Below are 25,488 nucleotides of genomic sequence, written 5' to 3'. Positions count from 1 at the left end.
AGTAGTGAAGTATTGTAGGAAAAGAAGTCATAACTGCTAAGACCATAGTGAAAAACACAATTCTGGTATTTGCCAAAGTCACATGCATTAACAGATTAATCATTTTAGAAGAAAAAAGAATATATAAACGATTAGATTAAAAACATGTATAAACACTGTCAAAATTTATTAGAAGTGTTTGAATTTCAGTGTAATATTTGGAAATACAGACATTTCTGAAATGTTCGCTTTTCTTCATTTGATGGAAAAAATCCTTATTCACACAGTGTTGAAACAGACGGAAAAAATAGTTTTGTCGAATAAACATCCATCTTCCATTTGGTCTTTTGGATTTTAATTAATGGACCCTCATAGTTCATACTGTATATTGCTGAAATTAAGCCAAGAGCTATATAGAGACCCCAGATGAATGCTAGTCCATTTTTCCTTGCTAGCCAAGTCTACCATGAAATTGAACCTGACCTGTCATCATTGGAAAGTAAATTATCTCTATTGTACTGAAATGCTCTCAATAGGTTTAAAGTAGTCCTGTATACTACCTGCGATAATAAACATACTACTGTAGAGATTTTAATTGGATTCTTTCTCCTCTTTAACAAAAAAGTGAAGAAAACAGTGAATGCATTTAGTACAGGGAAGTTCACATGAATTCCCTATCAAAGAAAGTTCACTATGCAAAAGGGAGTGGTTGACTTAGGCCTAGTGTCATGTTTTTCATTTTATTTGTTCATCTTTAAAAATGTGAAGAGTGGAGTTGAGTATTAAAATAGAATTTGTTTTCCTACCTTTTATTCTCGGTGATCAGGGTAGCCCTTGGATGTCTCTTTTGAGTATTTTCTAGTATATTTGCTATTCATTGAATTAAGCCTCTCCTCCTTCACTCTTATCACCTGCTTAGACTATCTACAAGATTATGTGTCATGGTATTGTACAATTTGAGGGAGTGGGGTAGGGATCTACTGTTCAGGTACTCTGTCAATCATCCCATTTACAGAACTTACTGGTTCATAACAATTTCAATTAAATGGCTATCAAAGATTGATGTTAAATCCCTTGAATTGGCTCCAAATGACCAGTTTCATATACATTTCAAACATAGAAAGGGGAGTTGCTTGCTCATTGTTACTTTTATGTCCACTTATAAAAATATGAACTCCCTACTTGCCTGTTCCTTTCATGGACATAGATTGTTGTCACAGTCAACTCATGAAGCTGTCAGCAGGCCCGTGGAGACCATTTGATGATGTCAAAGTAGAGGCAGAGTGACACTGATGCAAATCCCATGGCTATTAACAAAACAAAAAGATCTCATTTTAAATGACTTTTACAGTTGAGATCCCCTCTCTGGCCACTTCCTCATGACCCTGTCTCCCTTTGAAAGTCACATCGTTGTTTATAATATCACAGGATCCTGAATTCAAATTGCTTGTGTATTGCTAATCTTGGGAAGACTCGGGCTAGTGTTCTAATTTGCCTTAGGCAGAGTGCTGCTGCTGCTAAGTCACTTCAGTCGTGTCTGACTCTGTGTGACCCCATAGATGGAAGCCCACCAGGCTCCCCAGTCCCTGGGATTCTCCAGGCAAGAACACTGGAGTGGGTTGCCATTTCCTTCTCCAATGTGTGAAAGTGAAAAGTGAAAGTGAAGTTGCTCAGTCGTGTCCAACCCTTAGCGACCCCACGGACTGCAGCCTACCAGGCTCCTCCAACCATGGGATTTTCCAGGCAAGAGTACTGGAGTGGCTTGCCATTGCCTTCTCCGTTAGGCAGAGTAGAAAACCACAAACTATTTAAATGGTTTTTAGTGTTGGTTAGACAACTTGGTGAATTATAGTGCTATATTATTGAGTCAGAATTTAAAATCTTCCCTTAAATTAGAGGTGTTAAGCCAAAGAGAATTCAACCAATGGTATATTACTGAACTATTTGCAGATAAAGAGTATTTGAATTAAGATTTCTTCCATTTTTACTCCTTCTATCAAGAAGAACATTTATTAAGTGCTTACCATATGCCAGATATTGGTTGAGTGCTAAATAAGGAGAATAATAATGCAAAGAAGGATCAAGCACACCCATGACAATGATGGGTTTTATGGAATTTATGAGTTGAGGAAACACAAATGCACAATTCCAAGACAGAGTGTCACAGTATAGGTATGCTCCATGAGATTGAGAGCCCAGTGCCTGAGGTAATCTGCTTTGTCTTGGAAGAAGGATATGAATTCGGTCATCAGGAAGGAAGGATATAGTGGATGATTGTTGCCTAGAATCTTAAGAACACTCTTGTAATAATTGAGAAACTTCTGGCCTCCCAAAATGGAAGGCAAAAAACTCTCCTCTAGCGTCATTTGGAGCCAGACACTTGCCCATGACCTAGGTTTCTGCAGCCAAAGATGCCAATCGGAGATGTTGACATAGAAGTGAGCAATCTAAATGTGTGGGATTTGCCTTCTGAAGAGAAAAGAATTTTGGTATGAGCTATGCAAGGGTGGGAAAGCTGTGATGTTGGCCTCATTTGGAAGAGACTAGAGTGGTTGGGTATTGGAGAAGGCAATGGCAACCCACTCCAGTGTTCTTGCCTGGAGAATCCCAGGGACGGGGGAGCCTGGTGGGCTACAGTCCATGGGATCGCACAGAGTCAGACACGACTGAAGTGACTTAGCAGCAGCAGCAGCAGCAGAGTGGTTGGGTATTGTTCTTGGCTTCCATGTAAACAAACTGGTCCTTGTTTTTCTTAGAGATTCTGTACATTTCCTCATACCATTCAATATGTTGTGTGAGCTACTAATATCCCATAAGTACGACAGTTTTTTTCCCTATGAGGTATGTCTATCAGGTACCTGCATATGTTTCTTTCCCAAGTGCAGCTTTGCTCATTATGGGAATTGATCTAGGATGCAGCAGGGTGATCATCTACTGGATTCAAGATGGGCCCACAACTCACTGGAGCTGATCCTCCTATGCAGCCTCGCATGAAAAGGAGAGTCAAGCCAGTCAGATTCCTGGAAATTTTCCCTTGGAAATTTAAACTAGGAATTGAAAACGAAGGGTTGGATTTTTCTTCCAGCTCTTCTATAGGAATGATCAAAAGCCTAAGGTAAAAAGTAGTGAGGTACAAGGAGGGCCATGAGCAGGACCCCCACAGTGGTGCAGGGCAGAACCTTGGCAATGAAACAGAGAGGCTGTGGTTATGAAGATTCACAAGTCATGATTTAGCTGAAGCTATGACGTAATGAAAAGATAAATGAAGTAGGGGAAAAGAATGAACTAATATTCACAGTGGCTGCAGGGAGGCCGTCCACCCTGGGTTCACAAAGGAGAAGGTACATCGTATACAGATAATTTTAGGAGACTAATGCATGTCTGTGTGTTCACTCACTCAGCTGTGTTTGACTCTTTGTGACCCCGTGGACTGTAGCCCACCAGGCTTCTCTGTCCTTGGGATTTTCCAGACAAGAATACTGGACTGTGTTTCCATTTCCCTCTCTATCAGTTCAGTTCAGTTGCTCAATGGTGTCCGACTCTTTGTGACCGAATGAGTCACAGTACTCCAGGCCTCCCTGTCCATCACCAACTCCCGGAGTTCACTCAAACTCATGTCCATCGAGTCAGTGATGCCATCCAGCCATCTCATTCTCTGTAGTCCCCTTCTCCTCCCACCCCCAAACTTTCCCAGCATCAGTCTTTTCCAGTGAGTCAACTCGTCGCATGAGGTGGCCAAAGTATTGGAGTTTCAGCTTTAGCATCAGTCCTTCCAATGAACACCCAGGATTGATCTCCTTTAGAATGGACTGGTTGGATCTCCTTGCAGTCCAAGGGACTCTCAAGAGTCTTCTCCAACACCACAGTTCAAAAGCATCAATTCTTCGGCGATCAGCTTTCTTCACAGTCCAACTCTCACATGCATACATGACCATGGGAAATATGGGAGACTAACAAAACTGGCTAAAAGTTGGTCTTTTTTTCATTATTACCGTGCACCTGTGATTGTAAATGTCAGTGATAAAATACCACTGACTCCCCTTCCTGCCATTTTGGTACACCATTGGTCAATGGGTGGCAAGAGAAGGAAATAGAAATACAGAGTGAGACTTGACAAGAAAAGGACCACGTGAGTATGTTTGTGTGTGAGGAAGAGAGACAGACATAGAGGGAGAGAGAGGAAGCAGTGGGCACAGTGGGAAAATTGAGGGTTCCCAGGAGATCCAAAGAAATGACTGACCCTGCAATCCAAATTGGGAAGGGCACTTTAAGAGTTTGTTTATTCCATTAGCTGATTACTATGTGCCTGATTCTCACCAGGTCCAGTGACTCTTCTATCCCCAGATTTCTGCTTCGTCAAGGAAGGACTTAAGAAAGGAAGTGACAGCCTTCAAGCCTGTCTCCTTGACTCTCTGCTTTCCTAGACTCCCTGTCACTAAAAGGCTTCCCCTGTGGCTCAGACAGTAAAGAACCTGCCTGCAATGCAGGAGACCCAGGTTTGATCCCTGGGTCAGAAAGATCCCCTGGAGGGAGGGCATGGCAACCCACTCCAGTATTCTTGCCTAGAGAATTCCATGGACAAAGGAGCCTGGCAGGTTACAGTCCATGGGGTCACAAAAAGTTGTACATGACTGAGCAACTATGCTTTCACTTTCTATCACTAAAAAGGTCTGCAGTCTCTGGCCTCTGACAGTCCAGTCTCTGAAATGCATTTGATTTTCCAGAGTATTTTTCTGTCCTTTGATACACAAAGAGCTGCTGTTGTTCCCATGCCTTAGATTTGGTCTTGGCCTAAGCAAAACATTACTTCTCAGATTTATATTATACAAGTGTTCTGTTTGATAAAGAAGAAAAACATCAATTAAGGTTGGTTTGGGAAAGGGAGAAAATGGGGTGGATGAGAGAAGGAAAGAAGGAAAAGAAAACGGGGAATGGAAATAGGAACAAAAAGAAAAATTTTGAGAAGCTTGATACAAAAAAAGTTAGAGAAGTTCATTATGGCTGAAAGGCTGTGGGGAGAGGTCCTTAGGAAGTCTTTAAGATTTAAAAAATGATAATATCCAATTCTGGAGGGTTGAAAAGGGTACTGTGCATTGCTGAAGGCAGTAAAAATGTGTATGGCTCTTTTGGCAAAAACCTAGAGTTTGGCAAGAGCCTTAAACATGTTGATATTGTTTGGCTCAATGTTATATCTCTGTGAATTTAGTCTAAAAATATTTCTAAATTTTGAAAGAAAATGTACAAATATTTATGTACAAAATTTTTTCTAAGTAGTGTTTGCATTTGTGAGTAATGAGCAAGAATCAATATGACTAACAGTAGACACATAATTAAATAGTTTTCACAATGAAGTAATTCTTGTCACTTGATTGAATTTTAGGTGGCTAATGAAAATGGTAATTTCAAAGACCATGTCACATAGAAAATACTTACATCAAACTGTTATAATAGCACACTGCCAAAGGCTGTGTAGATATAATGGTCATCTGAGTTAAATTCACCCATTCCAGTCCATTTTAGTTCACTGATTCCTAGAATGTCGACGTTCACTCTTGCCATCTCCTGTTTGATCACTTCCAATTTGCCTTGATTCATGGACCTAACATTCCAGGTTCCTATGCAATATTGCTCTTTACAGCATCGGACCTTGCTTCTATTACCAGTCACATCCACAACTGGGTATTTGTTTTGCTTTGGCTCCATCCCTTCATTCTTTCTGGAGTTATTTCTCCATTGATCTCCAGTAGCATACTGGGCACCTACCGACCTAGGGAATTCCTCATTCAGTATCCTATCATTTTGCCTTTTGATACTGTTCATGGGGTTCTCAAGGCAAGTATACTGAAGTGGTTTGCCATTCCCTTCTCCAGTGGACCACATTCTGTCAGACGAAGATAATCACGATGGCGTGATCACTCACCTGGAACCAGACATCTTGGAATGTAAAGTCAAGTGGGCCTTAGAGAGCATCACGATGAACAAAGCTAGTGGAGGTGATGGAATTCCAATTAAGCTATTTCAAATCCTGAAAGATGATGCTGTGAAAGTGCTGCACTCAAAAGGTAAGGTACAGCGGCTGCACCTTGCTGGAGCAGCTGTGAAGAGATACTCCACGACCAAGTGGAATATAAGAATCCAGTGTTCTGGGGAGGGAGGAACAAGATGGCGGAGGGATAAGATGGCGAGACCACTCTCTCCCCCACAAATTCATCAAAAGAACATTTGAACGCAGAGTAAAGTCCACAAAACAACTTCTGAATACTGGCAGAGGACATCAGGCACCCAGAAAAGCAGCCCATTGTCTTCGAAAGGAGAGAGAAGAAATCCAGCTCCACCCACCAGAACACCGACACATGCTTCCCTAACCAGGGAACCCGGACAAGTCACCCATCCAACCCCACACACAGCGAAGAAACTACATAATAAAGAGAACTCCACAAACTGCAAGAAGAGGGAAAGGCCACCCCAAGCAAAGCAATATAAGCAAGATGAAGAGGCAGAGAAATACCCAGCAAGTAAAGGAACAAGATAATTGCCCACCAACACAAACAAAAGAAGAAGATATAGGGAATTTACCTGATAAAGAATTTCGAATTTTGATGGTGAAAATGATTCAAAATCTTGAAAGCAAAATGAAGTTACAGATAAATAACCTGGAGAAAAGGATTGAGAAGATGGAAGAAAGATTTAATAAGGACTTAGAAGAAATAAAAAAGAGTCAATATACAATAAATAATGCAATAGATGAGATCAGAAACACTCTGGAGGGAATAAACAGTAGAATAACAGAGGCAGAAGACAGAATAAGCGAACTAGAAGATAGAATTGTAGAAATAAATGAAACAGAGAGGAAAAAAGAAAAACGAATTAAAAGAAATGAGGACAATATTAGAGACCTCTGGGACAATGTTAAACGCTCCAACATTCGAATCATAGGAGTCCCAGAAGAAGAAGACAAAAAGAAAGACCATGAGAGAATACTTGAGGAGATAATAGTTGAAAACTTCCCTAAAATAGGGAAAGAAATAATCACCCAAGTCCAAGAAACCCAGAGAGTCCCCAACAGGATAAACCCAAGGCGAAATACTCCAAGACACATATTAATCAAATTAACAAAGATCAAACACAAAGAACAAATATTAAAAGCAGCAAGGGAAAAGCAGCAAATAACACACAAGGGGATTCCCATAAGGATAACAGCTGATCTTTCAACAGAAACTCTTCAGACCAGAAGGGAGTGGCAAGACATACTTAAAGTGATGAAAGAAAATACCCTACAGCCCAGATTACTATACCCAGCAAGGATCTCATTCAAATATGAAGGAGAAATCAAAAGATTTACAGACAAGCAAAAGCTGAGGGAATTCAGCATCACCAAACCAGCTCTCCAACAAATGCTAAAGGATCTTCTCTAGACAGGAAACACAGAAAGAGTGTATAAACTTGAACCCAAAGCAATAAAGAAAATGGCTACGGGATCATACTTATCAATAATTACCCTAAACGTAAATGGGTTGAATGCCCCAACCAAAAGACAAAGGCTGGCTGAATGGATACAAAAACAAGACCCCCATATATGTTGTCTACAAGAGACCCACCTCAAAACGAGGGACACATACAGACTGAAAGTGAAGGGCTGGAAAAAGATATTCCATGCAAATAGAGACCAAAAGAAAGCAGGAGTAGCAATACTCATATCAGATAAAATAGACTTTAAAACAAAGGCTGTGAAAAGAGACAAAGAAGGAAACTACATAATGATCAAATGATCAATCCAAGAAGAAGATATAACAATTATAAATATTTATGCACCCAACATAGGAGCACCGCAATATGTAAGACAATTACTAACAAGTATGAAAGGGGAAATTAACAATAACACAATAATAGTGGGAGATTTTAACACCCCACTTACATCTATGGATAGATCAACTAAACAGAAAATTAACAAGGAAACACAATCTTTAAATGATACAATAGGCCAGTTAGACCTAATAGATATCTATAGGACATTTCACCCCAAAACAATGAATTTCACCTTTTCTCAAGTGCACACGGAACCTTTTCCAGGATAGATCACATCCTGGGTCATAAATCTAGCCTAGGTAAATTCAAAAAAATTGAAATCATTCCAAGCATCTTTTCTGACCACAATGCAGTAAGATTAGATCTCAATTACGGGAGAAAAACTATTAAAAATGCCAACATATGGAGACTGAAAAACACGCTGCTGAATAATGAACAAATTAGAGAAGAAATCAAAAGAGACATCAAAATATGCATAGAAATGAATGAAAATGAAAACACAACAACCCCAAACCTCTGGGACACTGTAAAAGCAGTGCTAAGGGGGAAGTTCATAGCAATACAGGCACACCTCAAGAAACAAGAAAAAAGTCAACTAAATAACCTAACTCTACATCTAAAGCAACTAGAAAAGGAAGAAATGAAGAACCCCAGGGCCAGTAGAAGGAAACAAATCATAAAAATTAGGGCAGAGATAAATGCAAAAGAAACAAAAGAGACCATAGCAAAAATCAACAAAGCCAAAAGCTGGTTCTTCGAGAAGGTAAATAAAATTGACAAACCACTAGCCAGACTCATCAAGAAACAAAGGGAGAAGAACCAAATCAATAAAATTAGAAATGAAAATGGAGAGATCACAACTGACAACACAGAAATACAAAGTATTATTAGAGAATACTATCAGCAATTATATGGCAATAAAATGAATAACCTGGAAGAAGTGGACAAATTCCTAGAAAAGTACACCTTGCCAAAACTGAACCAGGAAGAAATAGAAAATCTGAACAGACCCATCACAAGCACGGAAATTGAAACTGTAATCAGAAATCTCCCAGCAAACAAAAGCCCAGGTCCAGACGGCTTCACAGCTGAATTCTACCAAAAATTAAGAGAAGAGCTAACACCTATTCTACTCAAACTCTTCCAGAAAATAGCTGAGGAAGGGAAACTTCCAAACTCATTCTATGAGGCCACCATCACCCTAATCCCAAAACCTGGTAAAGACCCCACAAAAAAAGAAAACTACAGGCCAATATCACTGATGAACATAGATGCAAAAATCCTTAACAAAATTCTAGCAATCAGAATCCAACAACACATTAAGAAGATCATACATCATGACCAAGTGGGCTTTATCCCAGGAATGCAAGGATTCTTCAATATCTGCAAATCAATCAACGTAATACACCACATTAACAAACTGAAAAATAAAAATCATATGATTATCTCAATAGATGCAGAGAAAGCCTTCGACAAAATTCAACATCCATTTATGATAAAAACCCTCCAGAAAGTGGGAATAGAAGGGACATACCTCAACATAATAAAAGCTATATATGACAAACCCACAGCAAACATTATCCTCAATGGTGAAAAACTGAAAGCATTTCCCCTAAAATCAGGAACAAGACAAGGGTGCCCACTCTCACCACTACTCTTCAACATAGTTCTGGAAGTTTTGGCTACAGCAATCAGAGCAGAAAAAGACATAAAAGGAATACAAATTGGAAAAGAAGAAGTAAAACTGTCACTGTTCGCTGATGACATGGTCCTCTACACAGAAAACCCTAAAGACTCTACCAGAAAACTACTAGAGCTAATCAATGATTACAGTAAAGTTGCAGGATATAAAATCAACACACAGAAATCCCTTGCATTCCTATACACTAATAATGAGAAAATAGAAAGAGAAATTAAGGAAACTATTCCATTCACTGTTGCAACAAAAAGAATTAAATACTTAGGAATTTATCTACCTAAGGAAACAAAAGACTTGTTCATAGAAAACTATAAAACACTAGTGAAAGTAATCAAAGAGGACACTAATAGATGGAGAAATATACCGTGTTCTTGGATTGGAAGAATAAATATTGTAAAAATGAGTATACTACCCAAAGTAATTTATACATTCAATGCAATCCCTATCAAGCTACCAACAATATTTTTCATAGAACTAGAACAAATAATCTCACAATTTGTATGGAAATACAAAAAACCTCGAATAGCCAAAGCAATCTTGAGGAAGAAGAATGGAACTAGGGGAATTAACCTGCCGGACTTCAGGCTCTACTACAAAGCCACAGTCATCAAGACAGTATGGTACTGGCATAAAGACAGAAATATAGATCAATGGAACAAAATAGAAAGCCCAGAGATAAATCCACACACCTATGGACACCTTATCTTTGACAAAGGAGGCAAGAATGTACAATGGAGAAAAGACAGTCTCTTTAACAAGTGGTGCTGGGAAAACTGGTCAGCCACTTATAAAAGAATGAAACTAGAACACTTCCTAACACCATACACCAAAATAAACTCAAATTGGATTAGAGAGCTAAACGTAAGACCAGAAACTATAAAACTCCTAGAGGAGAACATAGGCAAAACACTCTCCGACATAAATCACAGCAGGATCCTCCAAGACCCACCTCCCAGAATATTGGAAATAAAAGCAAAAATAAACTAATGGGACCTAATTAAAATCAAAAGCTTCTGCACAGAAAAAGGAAACTATAAGTAAGGTGAAAAGACAGCCTTCAGAATGGGAGAAAATAATAGCAAATGAAGCAACTGATAAAGGATTAGTCTCCAAAATATATAAGCAGCTCCTGCAGCTCAATTCCAGAAAAATAAATGACCCAATCAAAAAATGGGCCAAAGAACTAAAGAGACATTTCTCCAAAGAAGACATAAAGATGGCTAACAAACACATGAAAAAATGCTCAACATCCCTCATAATCAGAGAGATGCAAATCAAAACCACAATGAGATACCATTTCACACCAGTCAGAATGGCTGCTATCCAAAAGTCTACATGCAATAAATGCTGGAGAGGGTGTGGAGAGAAGGGAACCCTCTTACACTGTTGGTGGGAATGCAAACTAGTACAGCCACTATGGAGAACAGTGTGGAGATTCCTCAAAAAACTGGAAATAGAACTGCCATATGATCCAGCAATCGCACTCCTGGGCATACACACCGAGGAAACCAGAATTGAAAGAGACACATGTACTCCAATGTTCATCGCAGCACTGTTTATAATAGCCAGGACATGGAAGCAACCTAGATGTCCATCTGCAGATGAATGGATAAGAAAGCTTTGGTACATATACACAATGGAGTATTATTCAAAAAGAATACATTTGAATCAGTTCTAATGAGGTGGATGAAACTGGAGCCTATTATACAGAGTGAAGTAAGACAGAAAGAAATGCACCAATACAGTATACTAACACATATATATGGAATTTAGAAAGATGGAAATATAACCCTGTATACGAGACAGCAAAAGAGACACAGTTGTATCGAACAGTCTTTGGGACTTTGTTGGAGAGGGTGAGGGTGGGATGATTTGAGAGAATGACATTGAAACATGTATGTTGTCATATGTGAAACGAATCAGCAGTTCGGGGTCAATGCATGTTACAGGATACTCGGGGCTGGTGTGTGGGGATGACCCAGAGGGAGGATAAAGGGATGAGGGAGGTGAGAGGGGGGTTCAGGAGGGGGAACTCATGTACACCTGGGGCGAATTCATGTCAATGTAGGGCAAAACCAACCAATATAATATTGTAAAATAAAAAAAAAATAAATTAAAAAAATATATATATGTCAGAAAATTTGGAAAACTCAGCAATGACCACAGGACTGGAAAAGGTCAGTCTTCATTCCAATCCCAAAGAAAGGCAATGCCAAAGAATGCTCAAACTACCGCACAATTGCACTCATCTCACACGCTAGTAAAGTCATGCTCAAAATTCTCCAAGCTAGGCTTCAGCAATATGTGAATCGTGAACTTCCAGATGTTTAAGCAGGTTTTAGAAAAGGCAGAGGCACCAGAGATCAAATTGCCAACATCCGCTGGATTATGGAGAAAGCAAGAGAGTTCCAGAAAAACATCTATTTCTGCTTCATTGACTATGTCAAAGCCTTTGACTGTGTGGATCACAATAAACTGTGGAAAATTCTGAAAGAGATGCGAATACCAGACCACCTGACCTGCCTCTTGAGAAACCTGTATCCAGGTCAGGAAGCAACAGTTAGAACTCGACATGGAACAACAGACTGCTTCCAAATAGGAAAAGGAGTACGTCAAGGTTGTATATTGTCACCCTGCTTATTTAACTTATATGCAGAGTACATCATGAGGAACGCTGGGCTGGAAGAAGCACAAGCTGGAATCAAGATTGCTGGGAGAAATATCAATAACCTCAGATATGCAGATGACACCACCCTTATGGCAGAAAGTGAAGAGGAACTCAAAAGCCTCTTGATGAAAGTGAAAGAGGAGAGTGAAAAAGGTTGGCTTGAAGCTCAACATTCAGAAAACGAAGATCATGGCATCTGGTCCCATCACTTCTTGGGAAATAGATGGGGAAACAGTGGAAATAGTGTCAGACTTTATTTTTGGGGGCTCCAAAATCACTGCAGATGCTGATTGCAGCCATGAAATGAAAAGACGCTTACTCCTTGGAAGGAAAGTTATGACCAGCCTAGATAGCATATTAAAAAGCAGAGACATTACTTTGCCAACAAAGGTCCGTCTAGTCAAGGCTATGGTTTTTCCCGTGGTCATGTATGGATGTGAGAGTTGGACTGTGAAGAAGGCTGATCGCCGAAGAATTGATACTTTTGAACTGTGGTGTTGGAGAAGACTCTTGAGAGTCCCTTGGACTACAAGGAGATCCAACCAGTCCATCCTAAAGGAGATCAGTCCTGGGTGTTCACTGGAAGGACTGATGCTAAAGCTGAAACTGCAATACTTTGGCCACCTCATGCGTCGAGTTGACTCAATGGAAAAGACTCTGATGCTGGGAGCGATTGGGGGTAGGAGGAGACGGGGACGACAGAGAATGAGGTGGCTGGATGGCATCACCGACTCAATGGACATGAGTTTGAGTGAACTCCGGGAGTTGGTGATGGACAGGGAGGCCTGGCGTGCTGTGGTTCATGGGGTCGCTAAGAGTCGGACACGACTGAGCGACTGAACTGAACTGAACTGAACTGAACTGAACTGAACTGAACTGAAAGGCTGTGTGATTCCATTATGTTTATAAATGAAGAAAAAAGTATGATAAACATTCAGAACACATCGATATATTAATAGTGGTTGTGTTTGAGTAGTGAGATTGCAGACTGGGTTTGTTTTTCCTTTTTAACAAAACACTTTTTAAAAATTAATTATTATTTATACATGATATAATTTACCCATTTTTGGTATACAGTATAATAAACTGTGATATTCAATCTATCATCACTGTCCCAGTCAAGAAGTTCTCAGTGCCCTTTTATGGTGAATTCTTTCTACCCACCCCTAGGCCCAGACAACTGATCTTTCTGTCACTAAAATTTTGCAATTTCTTATATGTCATTTAAATGGAATCATATAGTATATAAGACAATAGTTTTTCTTTTTTTAGTTGGAGGATAATTGCTTTACAGTATTGTGTTGGTTTCTGCCATACATCAGCATGAATCACACACAGGTAGAAATATGTCCCCTCCCTTCTGAACCCACCTCCCATCTCCCACCACATACCACCCCTCTAGGTTGTCACAGAGCACTGGGTTGAGCTCCCTGTGTCACACAGCACATTCCCACTTGCTATCTGTTTTACATATGGTAGTGTATATGTTTAGATACTATTCTCTCAGTTCATCCCACCCTCTCCTTCCCCTACTGTGTCCACAAGTCTGTTCTCTGTGTCTGCATCTCCATTGCTGCCCTGCAAATAGGTTCATCATTACCATTTTTCTAGATTCCATACACATGCATTAATACACAATATTTGTCTTTTTCTTTCTGACTTACTTCACTCTATATAATAGGCTCTAGGTTCATCCACCTCATTAGGACTCAAATGCATTCTTTTTTTAGCTGAGTAATATTCCACTGTATATATGTACCACAATTTCTGTATACATTCATCTGTCAATGGACATCTAGATTGCTTCCATATCCCAGCTACTGTAAAAAGTGCTGAATGTTGGAGTACATGTGTCTCTTTCAATTATGGTTTTCTCAAGGTATATGTCGGAGAAGGCAATGGCAGGCCACTCAAGTACTCTTGCCTAGAAAATCCCATGGATGGAGGAGCCTGGTAGGTTGCAGTCCATGGGATTGCTACAAGTCAGACATGACTGAGCGACTTCACTTTCACTTTCCACTTTCACACATTGGAGAAGGAAATGGCAACCCACTCCAGTGTTCTTGCCTGGAGAATCCCAGGGACGGGGGAGCCTGGTGGGCTGCCGTCTATGGGGTCGCACAGAGTTGGACACGACTGGAGTGACTTAGCAGCAGCAGCAGTAACGTATATGTGTATGCCCAGTGGTGGGGTTGCTGGGTCATACCATAGTTTTAAAGTTTTAATCTACTATTAGAATGTTTCTTCAATGACCACATTAAAACATAATTTTTTAATCATGAAAAAATTATTTAGAAATCAGACTCTAAAACATACCGATTTCAACTTTTTCTACTAATGGCACAGCAGGAAAGAAATGAACTCTGATTACATGGGGTCGCAAAGAGTCAGACACGACTGAGCAACTTTCACTTGACTACTTAAGAGAGTTAAAACAGACCTGAATTATCAGGGAGCTTGTGAAATCTCTGACTTAGAGACTGTAATAGATTCATACTCACCAAGTGCTGGTGGAAAACTGACCTTCCTTCAAGGCTGACTGAGATGGAGTAGAAGATAACTTTTTTAAACCATTCTTTTAATTGAAGTTAGTTAATTTTCAAGGCTGTTAGCTTTGGGTGTACACCAAAGTGATTCACCCCAAAACTTTCATTTTCATATTATTTTCCATTATAGGTTATTAAAAGATATTGAGTAGAGTTCCCTGTGTTACACAGTAGGTCCTTGTCATTTATATTATATGTGATGATGTGTGAGCTCAGTGGTATCCAACTCTTTGTGGCCCCATGGACTAGTGCGCCAGGCTCCTCTGTCCATGCAATTCTCCAGGCAAGAATACTGGAGTGGCTTGCCATTTTCTTCTCCAGGGGATCTTCAACCCAGGGATTGAGCCTGTATATCTTTATTTCAAACTCCTAATTTATTTCTTTCCTGCACACCCTGCTTTCCGCTTTGGTAACTATAAGTTTGTTCTCTATGTGAGTTTATTTCTGCTTTGTAAAGAAGTTCATTTGTATCATTTTTTAGATTCTACATATAAGTAATATTGTAGGATGTTTGTCTTTGTCTGTCTGACTTACTTCACTTAATATGATAATCTCTAGATACATCTGTGTTGTTGCTGCTGCTGCTGCTGCTGCTAAGTCGCTTCAGTCGTGTCCGACTCTGTGCGACCCCATAGATGGCAGCCGACCAGGCTCTGCCGACCCTGGGATTCTCCAGGCAAGAACACTGGAGTGGGTTGCCATTTCCTTCTCCACAGATGGCATTATTTCATTCTTTTTTATGGCTGAATAATATTCCATTGTGTGTATATACCACATCTTTCTTCAATCAAATTGAAGTATAGTTAACTTACAATGTTGTGTCGGTTTCTAGTGTATAACAAAGTTATTTAGATCGCTTCCATGTCTTTACTATTGTAAATGGTGCTGCTACAAACATAGGGGAACATGTATCTTTTTGAATTGTAGTTTTCTCTGGATATATGCCCAGAGGTGGGATTGCTGAATCATATGGTAACTCTCTTTTTAGTTTTTTTGAAGAATGTCCAAAGTGGCTGTACCATTTTACATTTCCACCAGCAGTGGAAAGAGAGTTCCTTTTTCTCCACACCCTCTCCAGCATTTATTATTTTGCAGTTTTTAATAGTGGTCGTTTTGGCTGGTGTGAGAGGTGATGCCTCACTGTAGTTTTGATTTGCATTTCTCTAATAATTAGCAGTGTCAAGCTTCTTCTCATATGTCTGTTGACCATCTGAATGTCTTCCTTGGAGAAATGTCTGTTTAGGTCTTCTGCTCATTTTTGATGGGGTTATTTCTTTGCTTGTATGTTGTATGAGCTGTTTGTGTATTTTGGAAGTTAGTCCTTTGTCAGTAGCATCAGTTCAGTTCAGTTCAGTTCAGTCACTCAGTCGTGTCCGACTCTCTGCGACCCCATGAATCACAGCACGCCAGGCCTCCCTGTCCATCACCAACTCCCGGAGTACACTCAAACTCATGTCCACAGAGTCGGTGATGCCATCCAGCCATCTTATTCTGCGTCTTCCCCTTCTCCTCCCGCCCCCAACCTTTCCCAGCATCAGAGTCTTTTCCAGTGAGTCAACTCGTCGCATGAAGTGGCCAAAGTATTGGAGTTTCAGCTTTAGCATCAATCCCTCCAATGAACACCCAGGATTGATCTCCTTTAGAATGGACTGGTTGGATCTCCTTGCAGTATAAGGGATTCTCAAGAGTCTTCTCCAACACCACAGTTCGAAAGCATCGATTCTTCGGCGATCAGCTTTCTTCACAGTCCAACTCTCTCATCCATACATGACCACGGGAAAAACCATTGCCTTGACTAGACAGACCTTGGTTGGCAAAGTAATGTCTCTGCTTTTTAATATGCTATCTAGGCTGGTCATAACTTTCCTTCCAAGGAGTAAGCGTCTTTTAAATTCATGGCTGCAATCAGCATCTGCAGTGATTTTGGAGCCCAAAAAAATAAAGTCTGACACTGTTTCCACTGTTTTTCCATCTATTTCCCATGAAGTGATGGGACTAGATGCCATGATCTTTGTTTTCTGAATGCTGAGCTTCAAGCCAACCTTTTCACTCTCCTCTTTCACTTTCATCAAGAGGCTTTTGAGTTCCTCTTCACTTTCTGCCATAAGGGTGGTGTCATCTGCATATCTGAGGTTATTGATATTTCTCCCAGCAATCTTGATTCCAGCTTGTGCTTCTTCCAGCCCAGCGTTCCTCATGATGTACTCTGCATATAAGTTAAATAAGCAAGGTGACAATATACAACCTTGACGCACTCCTTTTCCTATTTGGAAGCAGTCTGTTGTTCCATGTTCAGTTCTGACTGTTGCTTCCTGACCTGCATACAGGTTTCTCAAGAGGCAGGTCAGGTGGTCTGGGATTCCCATCTCTTTCAGAATGTTCCACAGTTTATTGTGATCAACACAGTGAAAGGCTTTGGCATAGTCAATGAAGCAGAAATAGATGTTTTTCTGAAACTCTCTTGCTTTCTCCATGACCCAGCGGATGTTGGCAATTTGATCTCTGGTGCCTCTGCCTTTTCCAAAACCTGCTTGAACATCTAGGAGTTCACGGTTTACATACTGCTGAAGCCTGGCTTGGAGCATTTTGAGCATGACTTTACTAGCGTGTGAGATGAGTGCAATTGTGCGGTAGTTTGAGCATTCTTTGGCATTGCCTTTCTTTGGGATTGGAATGAAGACTGACCTCTTCCAGTCCTGTGGCCACTGCTGAGTTTTCCAAATCTGCTGGCATATTGAGTGCAGCACTTTCACAGCATCATCTTTCAAGACTTGAAATAGCTCAACTGGAATTCCATCACCTCCACTAGCTAGCATCATTTGCAAATATTTCCTCCCAGTCTGTAGGTTGTCTTTTGTTTATGGTTTCCTTCACCGTGAAAATGCTTTTGAGTTTACTTAGGTCCTATTGGTAGTTTTTGTTTTTATTTCCATTGCTCTAGGAGACAGAACCAAAAAAATATTGCTGTGATTTGTGTCAAAGAGTGTTCTGCTTATGTTTTCCTCTTGGAGTTTTATGGTATCTGATCTTGCATTTAAGTCTTTAAACCACTTAGAGTTTATTTGTGTGTGTGTTGTTAGAGAATGTTCTAATTTCATTCTTTTACATATAGCTGTGCAGTTTTCCTGACACCACTTATTGAAGACACTGTCTTTTCTCTATTGTATTTTCTTGCCTCCTTTGTCATAGATTAATTGACCGTAGGTGCATGGGTTTATTTCTTGGTTTTCTATCCTGTTCCACTGAACTATGTGTCTGTTTTCATGCCAGTATCATACTGTTTTGATGACTGTACCTTTGTAATATAGGCTGAAGTCAGGGAGCATGATTCCTCCAGCTCCATTCTTCTTTCTCAAGATTGTTTTTGCTATTTTGGGTCTTTTATGTTTCCATACAAATTTTAATTTTTTCTTTCAGTTTTTTTTAAAAGTGCCATTGATAATTTGACAGGGATTCCATTGAATCTGTAGATCGCCTTGAATATTTTAACAATATCAATTCTTGCAATCCAAGAACATGGTATATCTTTCCATCTGTTTGTGTCATCTTCAATTGCATTCATCAGCATCTTACAGTTTTTGGAGTAAACGTCTTTTGCCTCTGTAGGTAGGTTTGTTTCTAGGTATTTTATTCTTTTTGGTAATAATCACTTGGTAAATGACTAATTTCTATTTCTAATATTGCATTATTAATGTATAGAAATGCAACAGATGGCTCATCAATGAATTCAGTAAAGCTGCTGAATACAAAATTAATATACAGAAGATAACATTTTACAGTTTATTTCTAACCTGGTAAGAGGATAATGGGAGGACAAGAGAAAGAAGAGACATTCCTCAGCAGAAAACTAAAGGAGGCTCACTTTTTCATTCCTCTGTATTTTCAATGTACACTATTATAAATTGAATGTTCTGGAACATTTAAAGAATGCAAAGTTTCTGTGATCACCTGCTGTGTTTCTTTCCTTTTAGAAAATATTTCTTCACATTGGTTCTTCATGTTAGGCCATATCGTTATAAGTGATGCTAAGTTGAGTATCATTATGACCACCATGAACTCAAAAGTCCTTTTTAGTAAAATTGAAGTTTGATTAACTGTCATCCTGTGATTATCTACATGAGGTTCTGTGCATTTTAGATCAGTGTAAAGTATAGACATAAATATTCTAAATGTCTATCAGCTGAGGAATGGATAAAGATGTAGCGTGTGTATACACACACACACAATAGAATATTACTCAGTCATTAAAAAAAAACAAAATAATGCCACTTACAGCAAAATGAATGGACTAAGAGATTGTTATACTAAGTGAAGTAAGTCAGACAGAGAAAGACCAATACCATATGAGATTGTTGATATGTGGAACCTAAAGAAATGGTACAAATGAACCTAGTTACAAAACAGAAGTTGTGTCACAGATATAGAAAACAAACTTTTGGTTATGGAGTGGGAGGGGAAGAGGAGGGGTGATAAGTTGGGAAATTGGGATTGACATATACACACTGATATATAGAAGAGATAACTAATAAGAACCTACTAATAGCCCGTGGCCATGTATGGATGTGAGAGTTGGACTGTGAAGAAAGCTGATCGCCGAAGAATTGATGCTTTTGAACTGTGGTGCTGGAGAAAACTATTGAGAGTCCCTTGGACTGCAAGGAGATCCAACAAGTCCATTCTGGAGGAGATCAATCCTGGGTGTTCATTGGAAGGACTGATGCTAAAGCTGAAACTCCAATACTTTGGCCACCTCATGCGACAAGTTGACTCACTGGAAAAGACTCTGATGCTGGGAGGGATTGGGTTCAGGAGGAGAAGGGGACGACAGAGAATAAGATGGCTGGATGGCATCACCGACTCGATGGACATGAGTTTGAGTGAACTCCGGGAGTTGGTGATGGACAGGGAGGCTTGGCGTGCTGTGGTTCATGGGGTTGCAGAGTCGGACACGACTGAGCGACTGAACTGAAGTGAACTGAATAGCACAAGGAACTCTATTCAGTATTCTGTCGTGACCTATATGGGAATAATATCTTAAAAAGAGAGAGAGAGAGACTGTGTGTTAGTCATTCAGTGTGTCTGACTCTTTGCGACCCCATGGACTGTAGCTGCCCAGCCTCCTCTGTCTGTGGGATTCTCCAGGTGAAAATACTGGAGTGGGTTGGGACATTCCCTTCTCCAGAGTGTATATATGTATATGTATAACTGAATCACTTTGTTGTACAGCAGAAACTAACACAACATTGTAAATCAGTTATACTCCAATACAAGTTAAAGTATTAAAGAAAAATGCTATATACACATATATGTTTATATGTATGTGTACATCCATATATTTGTGGCTAGAAATGTTAAAGATTTTTTACTTTTTAAAGAAAAGATAAAATTTTAAATGTTTTGTTGTTTTTGTTCACTCTTTAATAACTTCATTTAAAACTGTTTCAATTGTAGTAAAATATACATAACAAAATATACCATTTAAATCATCTTACGGAGAAGGCAATGGCAAGTCACTCCAGTACTATTGCCTGGAAAATCCCATGGATGGAGGAGCCTGGTAGGCTGCAGTCCGTGGGGTCACTAAGGGTCGGACACGACTGAGCGACTTCACTTTCACTTTCACACATTGGAGAAGGAAATGGCAACCCACTCCAGTGTTCTTGCCTGGAGAATCCCAGGGATGGGGGAGCTAAAAAAATATAATAAATAAATAAATAAATAAATAAATCATCTTAAATACACAATTTTTAATACAGACTGTAATTCCAATACTTTGGCCATCTGATGTGAAGAGCTGACTCGTTGGAAAAGACCCTGATGCTGGGAAAGATTGAAGACAAGAGAAGAAGGGGATGATGGAGGATGAGGTGGTTGGATGGCATCACCGACTCAATGGACATGAGTTTGACCAAGCTCCGGGAGTTGGTAATGGACAGGGAGGCCTGGTGTGTTGCAGTCCATGGGTTCTCAAAGAGTTGGATATGACTGAGCAACTGAACTGAAATACAGTTAGTAGCATTAAGTACATTCATACTGTTGTGCAACCATCACCCCATCCGTCTCCAGAACTTTTTCTTTGTGTAAAACTGAAATCATGTATCCATTACCCAGTAACTCTGTTTTCCCCTTTTCCTCCAGGCCCTGGCAACCACTTTGTCTCTATGACTCTGACAACTCTTAAGTACTTGTATGAGTGATAGCATCCAACATTTGTCCTTTTGTGTGTGGCCTATTTAACTAGCATAAAGTCTTCACCCAGGAGTTGGTAATGGACAGGGAGGCCTGGCGTGGTGATTCATGGGGTCACAAAGAGTTGGACATGACTGAGTGACCGAGCTGAAATGAACTGAACTGAACTGGAAGTCTTCACAGTTCATCCATGTTCGAGCATATGTCAGAATTTCCTTCTTTTTTAAGGCTGAGTTCCATTGTATGATTAGACTGTGTTTTGTATATCCATTTATCTGTTGATAGTCACTTGATTGCTTCCACCTTTGAACTCTTGTGAATATGTTTCTTAATAATAGAACATTTCTAGTAGTATGCTTCATAGTGATACAGGGAAGCTGATCTTCTAAATAATACAAAGATGCCCAGGATTTCTTTTTCTATGTATCATGATGCTACATTCTTAGTTATTTTGTGACAATAGTACTGCTTCTGGGAATCTGATTAGTTCATGGTATGCTACTTTATAGTCATATGTAATAATAAAGTGAGGGCTTCCCTGGTGGAGTCTGCCTGCAATGCAGGAGACCTGGGTTCGATCCCTGGATTGGGAAGATCCCATGGAGAAGGGAATGGCAACCCACTCCAGTATTCTTGCCTGCAGAAATCCATGGACAGAGCAGCCTGGCAGACTACATACAGTCCATGGGGTCTCAAAGAGTCAGGCCAATGGAGCGACTAACAGTTTAACTTTCTTTTATAATAATAAAGCAGAGTGATGCTCAACTTGACTTAAGGACTCCATTGTGTTACACATTTGACAGGAATTTTCAATCTGGAGAGTTCTTAATTTCTGGGAAATTTATGTGTTATTTCTTGCATACTTTTCTACCCACAATAGTCTCTGTTCTCTCTTTCTGAAATTTCTAATAATTTGAAGTTTGGACTTAAACTTAGCTTCTAGTATTTTTACCTTTCTCTCTCATTTCCCCAAATTTTTGTTTTACTTCTTGGGCAATATTATCAACTTCAACCTTTAATCCTTCTCATATATTTAATGCCTATTATCAGGATTTTACTTTCTAAAGTTTATTTCTTTCTAATAATACCACCCAGTCTTTCCTTCCTGAATGCCATACCTTTTCTTACCTCTTGGTTGATAGTTTAATTTCTTAAAGTGTCCTCCCTGCCTCCCTATCTTTTCTTCAGTTCCTCTTTGGTACTGATCTCTGTTGTTTGTGCTAGAGGCTTTCTGGAAGGTCTATGGATAGTTGGTGTCCAGATTGTAAAAAGGAGCTAATTGGTTGTTCCGGATTCCTGTGTGCCTTTTGGGGAAGGAGGGCCTTTTAGAGGAATGGGCTTCAATGTCAGTCATTGGGAGGAGTTATTTTGTGAGGGTCCCCCACATCTCCGGATCAATGAGTTTTTTCTCTGATATGAGTTTTCCCAGGGGGATGTTCTCCATCTCCTTCTTGGGAGATTTAATGCTGGTTGGAAATTTCTCACTCATCACTCAATGGAATTCTAAGTAATGGCCCTACAGCATCCTTTCCCTGACCATCCTGAAGTCCAGGCCACCTGCAACTCATCCCCTCCCAAAAATATATCTGTAATCTTTACCAAAATGAGTAGTTTCAAGATCACCTGGATTAGGGAAAATATACATGTATTTCAGTTCAGTTCAGTCGCTCAGTCGTGTCCAACTCTTTGCAACCCCAAGAATCACAGCACGCCAGGCCTCCCTGTTTTAACCGCTTTTAAAAATGCAATTAATTGTACTATTTTCTGCCTTCTCCATAATCCAATTTTAAAGATAACTAGTGGCTCCAGTTCCTGAATGATTCCGGCATCCTGTGGTATAAATTAGCTTGCTTTGGGGATTTTACATTGCCATTGTCAATTCTATCTGTATTCCAGACTCCAAAATGTTGTGGGTATAGCCTTTCCCCCCATTTCTTTATTCTTGTGAGTTTTGGCCATTTTATACCTCTGTAATCTTATTGGGGGTGGGAGGAGAAGGGGACGACGGAGAATGAGATGGCTGGATGGCATCACTGACTCTGTGGACATGAGTTTGAGTGTACTCCGGGAGTTGGTGATGGACAGGGAGGCCTGGCGTGCTGTGATTCATGGGGTCACGGAGAGTCGGACACGACTGAGTGACTGAACTGAACTGAACTGAATCTTAGTGGAGTTTGGGGAGGGTGTAGAGGTAAATATGTATATCCAGGCTGATGTGTGATACTGGAAATTAGATGTGTTATTTTTTAATTCATACTGTATTTTTTCTATCATTTAAAGACCTATAGCTGTATCTTGATTGCATTCTTGCCCACACCTGGTGTGGTTAATTTTGAAAGTTTTAATCATTTTAGTAGGTGTGTAATTGTATCTTGTGATTTGAATTTGTATTACCTTAATGACTCATGATATTGAGTATCTTTTCAAGTGCGTGTTTTTTTTTCCTATATATGTATCTTACTTTTGAAGTGTCTTCAAATCTGCACATTTTTATATTGTTGGGCTGTTTGTTTTCTTATTATTGAGCTTTGAAAGTTCTTGGTGTATTCTGTGTACAAGCCTTTTATCAGATAGATGACGTCCAATGATTTTCTCTAAGTCTGTGGATTGTCTTTGAGTTATGCCTCCTAAAAATAAGCACATAACTACTTTTGTTGTATTACTCAGTTGGGGAATATCCTTTCAGAGTGGATTTGATTTGTTTATATTTTTTTATTGTTGTGATATAAAAGTTTATTTCTATTCTCTTATTTTTTCATTTTCTTCCAATTTTTTCTCACTTTTTTGTTTGAGTTGTTTTCAATCTCTGTATATTTGTCTGCTCGTTGGAATTATTGCATTCTGTTAACTTTCTGTTAGCCTTAAAATGAAAAAAGCATATATGACTTCTATGCCAGGTGGATTTCTTCTGGTCACCACATGTTATGCCTCTGGATTTGGAGCAAAGTCCACTTCGGCATATGAGACTCTTTCTTTTTTTTAATATGGGACTCTTTTAAAGGGGGCTTTTATAGGGAAAACTGAAGCAAGGGACTGAAAGATGCAGTTCTCCCTTTGATCCACCATCCTACAGAAAGCTCTCTGGGCCCATGGTGCTGCTGAGCCTGTAGTATGTGCCTGTGCTTGGTAGTAGGAATGTGCCTCTTCCTACAGGGCAACATGGAAGGCATCCTCAACAATCAGGGAGAACACACAGGTTACTTTCAGTTTTCGATCTAGATTTGGGGTGTGTGCATGCGTGCTAAGCTGCTTCAGTCATGTCCAACTGACTCTTTGTGACCCCATGGACTGTAGCCTGCCAGGCTCCTCTGTCCATGGGATTCCCCAGGCAAAAATACTGGAGTGGGTTGCCGTGCCCTCCTCCAGGGGATCTTCCCGACTGAGATTTGGGGTGCCAGTTGATAGGAATTCTGAGGTTCCAGCTGTTCATTACTTCATGTGGAGCCCAGTCCCAACCTGCAGCCTGTCTGCAACCCAGATGGGTTTCTGTGTTCTCATTCACTTGATGCTCACCACTGTGCCTCATGAGTCTACAAAAGGTGTTAGTCACTTTCTACAGTCAGCCTCTTTCTAAGCAATACAACACCTTAGAGCTCTGATTATTCTGTTTACCATATTCATGTTACTGTGGTCTAGATTTTTAGTTCCAACTTATTGTTACTATACCAGTTAGAGTCATCGTAATGTTCAGAATTATCCTTTACAAGAAGCGATTGTTTACATTTATTGTCACATTTTCCCATTTGTTCCTTCTTGCCTCTCACATGTCAATTTTCTTTTCTGAGTTACATCTGAACTTTGGCAGTCCTTTCATTAAAGGTCTGAGAATTGGAAATTCTCTCAATCTTGTTTGAAAAATACCTTTATTTTCCCACCACTTCAAATGATACTTTTTCTGTGTATAAAATTTTAGACTGGGGACTTCTGTGGCAGTCCAGAGGTTAAGACTTCATTCTTTCAATACAAGGGACACAGCTTCTATCCCCGGTTGGAGAACTAAGATCATATATGCCATCAGTTCAGTTTAGTTGCTCAGTCGTGTCTGATTCTTTGCAACCCCATGAATCGCAGCATACCAGGCCTCCCTGTCCATCACCAATTCCTGGAGTTCACTTAAACTCATGTCCATCGAGTCGGTAGTGTGGCAAAAGATAAAAAAAAAATAATTATAGGTTGACGGTTGTCCTCAACACATTGATGATGTTTTGCCATAATCTTTAACTTCTGTTGAGAAGTCTGCTTGAAGTCTAATTGTGTTTGTTTGATTTTTATATGGAATCTATCTTTTCTCCCTAGCTGCTTCTAAAATTTTCTAGTAGTCTTTGGTGTTGTGTGGTTTCCTAATGATATTTCTATGAATTTATTTTTCTCCTCCTTAGGACTTACTGTGTGACTTTGAATAGATCATATAATTTCTTGGACTACTATTCACATAACACAGGGCTCCTATAAATTTATTAGACCACCCACATGCCAAAGCAGAACAGACCCCACTCTTAATAAGGCACATGCCCTCTTGTGACACTTTAGTATCACTTTACTCATTTACTTCTCTGGCTTTAGAGTCCTTCCCCCACCCCCCACAACCTTTTTTTGGAGAG

The sequence above is a fragment of the Moschus berezovskii genome, chromosome X (genome assembly GCF_049115385.1).
Source record: "Moschus berezovskii isolate FMDL1 chromosome X, NW_MosBer_1.0, whole genome shotgun sequence".
Lineage (NCBI taxonomy): Eukaryota > Metazoa > Chordata > Mammalia > Artiodactyla > Moschidae > Moschus > Moschus berezovskii.
This window is presented reverse-complemented; position numbering follows the sequence as displayed.